Raw genomic sequence first — 8,937 nt, 5'->3', positions numbered from 1 at the left:
TGCTGATCGGAGAAGATGCTAACCAGTATCAGTGTTAGTGTGGTTGGCATTTATGTGTCATTCACTAATATTTTAACCTTCATTTACGATTACAGATGTAATATCTGCATTACCTCTAATCCTCCCAACTGGTCACAGTCCTTGTGTCCCACCCCACTAAATCATACACATCGGCCTATTCAGATGATGTAGGTTCAGTAGGTGGGTTGGGAAACGTGGGGTTTCTTGCCTCGGCTGCTCGGCTGGAATCGGAGAATGAGGAAAGTTTCGGTACATTTTTGATATGGCTGTGCTAGGGATTCTTGGTATTAGCCTACTTGTTCGAAAAACATTTGACCTTTTACTTTTGACCGAATTCTTTTTTATCGTTTTCTCGGTCGAAATTCGGTAAAATGTAATTAAATATACATATGTGGTGGGGTAAGGAAATAGGGGAGGTATGGGGGCGGTCACCACCTGCATTTTCGACCAAAAAACGATCAAAAGAAATTCGGTCAAATGTGAAAACGTCAAATATTTTCAACCAAGTAGACATAAACCAGATTCTCTATCTCAGAAGCAGGAATGTTTAGTTCAATAAGCCCTGTGATAAGTCGTGATCAGTACAATGTAACCCCATACTTTGTGACAACCTACACATGTCACAGCCGCCCTTTCAGGAGGTTTCTGGTTTCCATCGGGAGTCATCAACTTTTTAATCCATTCACGCTAAAAAGTGGGATATTTTCATACCCACAGACAGATTCCACTTTTGACTTGCCCCTCCTTGATGAAAGGAAAGCTGGCAAATGTCTAACGTCTACGTTTTCTACTGGAAATGTAGGCAACTCTGGGTGATAAGTTACTTATACTTAAAAAATGCACTTGCTTAAAAAGATAATTAGTATCTCTCTTGGAGGCAGGCACAAAGTGTCAGCAACAGTTGTGGCACATTTTCATTGTCCTGATCTCCCTCCTTTTTAGCCAGTGTGTGAATTGCCTGCTTGGCAGGTTTACGGTGCAGGCAACTCCCAAGCAGTTTTTGAAGGATGGAAAGCAAGGTGTAAGAGAACCAGAAACTTTAAAGCTGGAATTGTGACATCAAATAGTGTAGCTTCTAATTGTCTTTAAGTTTGCATCACCAGCTAGCAAACCCTTTCAGTGTCACTGCCATTGTGAGCAAAGCTTACGTGTCATAATGTCCTTCTCAGTGACCTTAAGTCATGGAGCTCTGTGCATTGTTAACTTTTAGATGGCAGCCACAGCCCCTTTGAAAACATGTTGCCTTGATTTGGCCGAAAAGTATGCAAGGACAACCAGAAGTTCCTTTCAGAAAGACATGCTTTGAAAAGAAGTATTGAGACAGAAGAATCTTAAGGATTGTGTAAGATCAATAGATCCTGTTCTATTTCTGGATAATTAATCTGATATATTTGATGTCCTCTTTTGTGGAGTGAAGGGGTCACTGGTGTGGGCAATGCCCAGTGGATCACCACATAACTAGTGCTCCTTTTGGAAAGATGTGGACGTGTTTCTGTAAGCCTTGCACTCTAACACCTCTATCTGTGTTTTTATGTTACATTGCCAGTGCCAGGGGTTTTATCCTGCATCCACATTCTCACAGGTTGATCTTTGGCTGTAACTGCAGGTATGCAATTGCCGCTCATTATAGTTGCGGTAGGATGGGAATAGGGTACATATGCCTAATTATAACTTTAGCAGTGCATATCACTGAGTGATTGATCCTTTGTTGCATCTTTTGGTTCCAGAACATCTACTCACTGGTTGAACAGTACACCCACACCACTCTCTCAGGAGTTGTCCCTGAGCGTGCTGGGGATCCTGAGCTCAGCCAAGAATATACATTTGTAACCCCCTTTACCCACTGAGGAATTAAAAACCCTTGACCAACAATGAAAGACCCTCTAACAATTGGAGGCATTGCGTCTTTAACCTGTGGCATAAACCGGAAAGGGACATACCATCAGTACCTAATTTCAAGGGATGGGAAACTGGTACCAAGCCAGTACAAGATGGCATTAGGATAGTGGCTTCAAACATTGTTGTGCAGAGCACCCTACCCCACCCAGAGTAAAAATATTGTTTCCAGGATCCCCCCACCCAAGCCATAAATGATAATTTTTTCAATTCAATTCGCCCCTCTCCCCGTGCATCCTTCAGGCCCCCCTAAGGGGGCCAGCACCACAGTTGGAAGACCACTGCTTTAGAAGATGGCGATTTTAACAACGTTTCATGCCTCCTCCTACTATAATACAAAATACTTGCCAAAGTGAGGCTGGTATGTATCCCTTTAGCTACCCAAGAACGGCAGCCCAATTAGTAAACGCTAAATGAGATGTGTAGTGATCCCTTGCAGCCACATAAAGGTTGAACACAAATGTTTATTTGCAGAAAAGACCCCGTGTAGCCTGTGATGTAGTCCCCTGCCTGGTTCTAGGGGTCGCCCTGGGGATGACTAATGGGGCCATGTGCCACCCAAGCCAGTGGACTTTGGGCAGGGGTTGGTATGTGGGGGATCCCATGTCACCCTGCCCTTTTCTCCATCACAGTGCAGGGGATAACCACAATGTTACACCACAGACCAATCCTGGTGGTCCACCCCACCAGTCCTTCAGGGCAGACAAGATCTGTGCCGAACCCCCCAGTTAGATTCTGCAGGGTAATGATAAGAAACCCCTTACCCAATTGAGAGAGCCTGCAGCTCTCTTTAAACAAACATCAAGCTACACTGTAGAAAAAGGTGCCTTTGCCATTGAGGCAAAACATTCCTAGACCCTGGTAGCATCAATGTTTTATTTTTTTATTCAAGATAATTTCAGGTAAAAACTCTAAAACGTCATACATAATGAGAGATTTTAAAATATACGAACATCTCAATACACATTATAACGATAATTATCCCAACAAATATTTTCTACCATGCTATAATTACAAAATCAATCATTCTCATGACATATAAACTATAAACATCACCAGAGATTACAATTTAATTTAGCACAGTTTACTAAAATATAAGAAATAATTAAGGTCATAAAAGGTGATTCTTAGGAATAACCTAAAATTAAGACAATGGGCCTCATCACGAGTTGGGCGGTAGGCCTTAATTCCGGCGGTAACGGTATTAGCGCTGCCAAAACCGCTCTGCCGGATCACGAGTAGGTGCAAATACCGCCAGACCCAAGACACACTGGAGCTATTCCAGCTGGCGTTATTCCAGCCAGAGTTAATAGCACCAACAACATCACGCACAGTTACAGCCGCATCAAAAGTGTATTCTCTGCAGTATTAGCACTGAAAACCGGTGGTAATACAGCTGAGAATTACTTCCAGCTGGAGGTAAATGAATCCAGGTGCCAGGAATCAAGCCACAGGTGAACACAATGTACACCAGAGGGCTACATGAGACCCTCCCAGGCCCCAAACACTGTTTGCAACACCACTCTGCCATTATTTGATGCAGGCTGGGATAGGCAGCTGCTAAGGCTGTGCCTGGCCCTTCTGATGCAGGACAACAAGGCTAGGGCACAGGGAGTACAGTGGGGGGGCGGTGGAATGAGGAGGAGTAGGAGAGCAGCCCCAGCAAGGCGAGCACCCATCCCCAGGATCAGGCCATCACCCTGGGCCCTCAGTAACACCCAGTTGGTAACTGAGTAACGCCTGGACAGGGAGACCATCAGTGAGCTGCTGGCCATAATACATGAGGAAATTGGGAGCAGGATTAACATCCACACAGCTGTGCCGCCACTGGTGAAGCTGTTGGCAGTTCTGCAGTTCCTTGGTATAGGCACTTTCCAGCCCTCCGTGGCCATGATGCATGGCATGGCACAGTCAACATTCAGCGCAGTCCTTGGCCAGGTGCTGGATGCCCTTCTACGTCATGTCAACCAGCACATCACACTGCCCACCACCAACGCCCAGATGAATGACATGAAAGCACGCTTCTATGCCACTGCACAACTGCCCAACGTGATAGCAGCCATCGACTACAACCATGTTGCGTTGGTGGCACCCCTTGCCTACGAGGTAGACTACAGGAACACAAACACTATCAGTACACGAATGTGAAGGTGACCTGTGGCCTTGACCTTATCATTAGCCACTGCTGTGCCCGCTAGCCTGGATCCGCCCATGGTCCTACGCAACAGCACTCTGCTGGGATATATGGAGAGGCACAGAGGACCCGGGACATGGATAGTGGGTGAGTACAAGCCCAGCCACAAATGAATGTCGAAGCACAAGTAAAAAAGGGGTATGATAGCCACAGGAAGCATTGCATGTCAAGATGGGACACTGGCACCACCCATGCAGCACCTGCACGATCGACAGGGGGCATCCAAGAGTGCATGCACACGTCTACCACACCTGAACACACACATGGTGATGGAGACACGCCGCTGCCAACACAATGGCGCATCAAACCATATCAACCACAGTGCACCTTGAATGTGCAGCAGTGCAGAACCACACAGCAGCATCCAACAGCATGTCCACCCATGCCAGAGTTGTCTCCCCATGTGCAGTCAGCCGCCACAACAACACAGGGTGCATGTACAGGACAATTAATGCATTGCATGATATACAATGGATGCACACCCATCACACATACACATTGCAGGGACCGGATGCACACAAAAATGCCCACGGCTCACAATGGGCAATTACATTGAGACTGCAGACCCATGCATGAGACAAATGACTGATGTCGGTATTCCACCCCATTCACGTGACACCCATATGCATAGAACGCACAATCGGACTACTAAAGGCACGATTTACGGTGCCTAGATCGCACAGGAGGGGGCCTGATGTATGCACCAGCCAAAGTAGAGAAAATTGTATTGGTGTATGCAATGCTCCACAACATTTGCCTCGGTAGGAATGTGCCCCTAGCCCCACACCCCCAGCCCCCCGACGCTGACAGGCAACACCCAGAGGAAGATGAAGAAGACGAGCATGTGACCGGAGCTAGATCAGACACACACAGGGATGAATTGAGGGAAGGGAGAGTGGCCGACAGGCACTGATAGACAATTATTTTTAGCATGGTGACCTGACCCAGTACACAACCTGCACATGTTGAATAAAGACCACAAGTAAACAATCATGAATGTCCTTTTTGAGTTCAATGGTCTTTAATGTGATTTATTCTACCCACATCCCTGTTAGGAAAGATATCACTAATGTGCAATTTTGCCTCCATTTATGGACCCCTTAAACATTTTGCTTTTGATTGGCTTTCCTATCCTGACCTTTACCAATGGAGCCCAGCCTTTAGCTGAACTCCCATGGGCGTTTGCCCACTTGTTATGGGGAAACTGGCACATCCTTCAGACTGTCATTACTGGGAAACTATGTTTCCCTTAGTCTATCACTATGTTGCCATTTCTTGGTAACCTTTTAACAGTGCACAGTGTACATTGCAGTACCGTGCGCTGGGGTCCCTTTTTGTTTTATGGCCCTAGACACCCTCAAAGGATTTGTTGGTGATTGTACGAGTGTGCCTGGGATGAACTGGTGGCAGCAGTTACTTTTTATGGTTTACTTCTTTTTACTGAATCACATCGCATTTACTGCGTTTGGTTCAAGACTGTGGCCAGGTCCGAAAATGGCCGAGCTGCAAAGTCTTTTGTTCTATCCCATGGACATTTTGTCCATTGCCTTCACCCAGGTCGAGTAATCCGGGTTTTCCTTATATGGGCATGCAGCAAACCGATCTCTTTCGCAGGCTTCTGCCTGTCACATGTGTGCCCAGGAAGCGGGTTTGGTCTGTCTGGTACCAATCCACACGGCTGTTGCCAGGATGTCTGGAGTGCCTGAATGACTGAGACCACAGTGGCCCGTGATTGGTCCACGACCGGGATGCCTGCAAGAGAGCAGATCTTCGATTGGAAGTTCTCGATTTTGGCACAAAGCTAATCTTGGATAAGAGAAGGGGCTCTGCATCCATTCCAGGTCGATCACCTGAGTTCTCACCGAACTACAGAAGGAGCCAAGCCTCCTGCACGAAGAAACACACTCGTTAAACTGCCCGAGACACTTTGGAAGGTAGGTTTTGGCACCCTTTGTCCTCTGCTGTCCAGTCGGACCCCTGCTTTCTTCTTTGATCAAGAAGGCCTGCCAAGGTGCTTTGCCTCTTTGCAACTTCTCTCGCCGCCCCCTGCTTACCCACCGAACAAGCCCCTTCGGAAGTGTTCCTGGGCCATCCAGTGAACTGTCTAGCTCACCGCCGTCTTGAGTGCAAACCTGAGGCTTGGAACATCACTTGCTTGTGGTGACATGCATACTCCCGCCAAATTTCTCAGGCCTAGATCCTCTGCATCTCGAATTAGGAGAGTGCACAACGCTGCCCACATCTGTGATTCCTGCGTCACTACCTGGTGGTGACGGTCGCTGTAGATCCCTTGCGTTTCATCTCTCCTGTGCTCTGAAGCCTGCTGCACTGGAATGTTCTTCATACTTCCTTCGGAAGCTGAGAAAAGGCAACTGTCCCGTCACAGACGACCCTTCTCCCCTGCAGCCGCTGAGAGCTGGAGCACCGCGAAACTGCAGGACTCGAACCTACTAGCCACCTCGACTAAACTGGCAAATTTTGGTCTGGACTGTGCCGAGGGTCGGTGAGTACTTGCATCACTTAACCCTGGCACAACAGATCATTTTTACGCATGATTATACCTCAAAAGGTATTCAAACTTGGCTAGGTTAGCCTGCGCTCTCTAGCTATTCTCGCCATTTGAAAACTGCGTTGCCGCCAAGCGCAGGGCCTACTGGAATAGTGGGAACCCATTTTTCATTTTTCATCGCCTCAAGCCCCTTCCTGACTTGCTACGGCCCTCCCAAGAAGACCCGGTTTTTGCTTCACCTGGGCGAGCGTGTGTTTTTATGTACAACTGTACTGTTGAGTACAAGGCTCCACTCTTTTTAGGGTTGAACTTGAAAGTTAGGGAACCAACTCTGAAGAATTGCCTAATGCTGCAACTGTGTTAATTCAACCCTTTCTTTACAGGTTGTGGCTAGATGTTACCACGGTATTGCATTAGGAAACGTAATGTATATATATTGTATAGTATAAGGTTCTTGTGTGATAACTGTTTGCACAAGTTGCTTGTGTCTATTGGTCCGGGCCGACAAGTACATGTATAGTTATTTTTCATATACACTTGTTTAAGTGTAATATTTGGTTACCACCAACACCCCAGGACACTATCACCCCTCCACCCACCCAACGACATGTCCATATGTAGCACACTCAGGCGAACAGTACACATGGCGGTCATGAAGGCCATCCCCTTTTTCCCCGATCCCCAGCATCCGGGGAGCATGAGCTTAACTGGTGCTGGGACCTCTAAGTGGGTGATGTAGGAGGGCATTACATTCCATCATCTGCTCTGCAAAGGCAGAGAGTCCCTCACAAAGTTCCTGCACGCTCTGGCCAAACCCAGTCAGGGAGGATGTGCACAATACCACTACAGCCCTGGTATGCGCATTGTCCCTCGCCATCCTCTCCGTGGCCACTCTGATGGCTTGACTGATGGCTTGCACATGCTTGTTGTGGGCAGTGGCAAGACCCGCCATGTGGCACTGGCTTGCCTCCATGGCATCGAGGCGCTCTGTTACAGCGCCCAAGGCGGCAGTCAGCATAGGTGGGGGGCTGGGACGTTGCCTGGTGGAACTTCTGGCTGGGGACCTACAAGAACAGGTGTGTGTAACTGGCTCTGTGGTGTGTGTGCGTCGGTGCTGTGCCTGGCCCTGTGGCCTGGGCTGCGATCGGTCTCCCGAACTGGGCTCTCAATTGAGATGTGTGATGGCTGTCGCTGTCTGCGGAATTGTGTCTGGGAGGCGGCCACATGCTGGCCATCACTATGGGGGCTGCTCACACCCCTCCCGCATCCTGGGTGCTGGTTATTGGGGCTGTGTCCTCGCTGTCAGGCAGGGTGGTGTCGAAGCTAGCCACTGGTGTGCCTCTGGCAAGCTGGCCTTGGGCAGTGTGTGTGCCACTGCTGCGGTGGGGAGTGGTAGGGTGCATCTTGCGCCTCGGTGTTGACTGATGTCCCCTTTGCGGGCGGCTGGTGGTGCTGGTGGTGGCGTGGGAAGCCCCACATGTGGACGGCCCGCTACGTCCTCTTCCCCTGATGCCTCAGGTGATGTATGTGTGCCTATAGGGGACATAGGGGATGGCTTTAGGACACATTCTGTCACATGTTTTGGCATGCATGCCAGTCATTACATTTTGAGGGGTGTGGCACGGGGCTGTTGGACTCATGCGCAGGCCTGGCCTGCTTGCATCTGGTAGCGGATTGGCAGAGATGGATCCATATGCTGGGGGGGGCACTTGGGGATGTGAATTTGCTCTGGGGGCATGGCAGGGGTACAATGCTGGCATTACTGGTACTTGTCTTGCATGCTCCTGATCCCCATGATCAGCTGGACTGTTGCCCATGGTGATTGAGAGGTGGGGGGGCTGATACTTGTCGCTGCCAGCCACCAATCGGGCACTGCTGTGGCCCTGCCATGGCTGTGTGGTGAACGGTGCCTGGATGTGTCCCTTGGCTGCCCTCCCCGCTGCTCTGCCTCACAGGGGTGGCCTTGGTGCACTGGCACATGGGTGCTTCTGTAGGTGCCTGTGGTGGTTCCCACACACTGCCCCTAGTCACAATGCCCGGGTCATCGCTATTTCCACTGGGGGATGCTGTAGTGGGCTGTTGTCATTACATTTTAAAATGTGGGGGGGTTTCCTCACCTTCTTCCTCCTGGGTGCCAGTCCTCAAACTCCCTCTATCCCCTCCATATCAATCACGGTGCTGCAGCGTTCCTCCCAGGATGTCAGGTCGAGCTGTGGTGGTCAACCTCCCCCTGTGGCCATGCTGTCTGTGCAATGCTGCGCCAAACATTCGCCGGACCCGCAGGTCATTCCATCTTTTTCGACAGTCTTACCCATCC

General features: G+C 49.2%; 1 protein-coding gene across 1 annotated transcript in view; it reads left to right on the top strand.

Annotated features, from left to right (window-relative positions):
• Positions 1–1,247: 1,247 nt before the first annotated feature.
• Positions 1,248–8,937, top strand: part of LOC138510377 (coiled-coil domain-containing protein 171-like) — a 3,784,015-nt gene continuing 3,776,325 nt past the window's right edge. The window contains exon 1 of the mRNA XM_069625990.1: positions 1,248–1,363. The gene's annotated coding sequence lies outside the window, so the exon portion shown is untranslated. The remainder of the gene's footprint in view (positions 1,364–8,937) is intronic.

The sequence above is a fragment of the Ambystoma mexicanum genome, chromosome 6p, assembly GCF_040938575.1.
Source record: "Ambystoma mexicanum isolate Mex_15411 chromosome 6p, UKY_AmexF1_1, whole genome shotgun sequence".
Classification (NCBI taxonomy): Eukaryota; Metazoa; Chordata; class Amphibia; order Caudata; family Ambystomatidae; genus Ambystoma; species Ambystoma mexicanum.
Note: the sequence above shows the minus strand (reverse complement) of the source record. Positions and strands in the feature narration are given on the sequence as shown.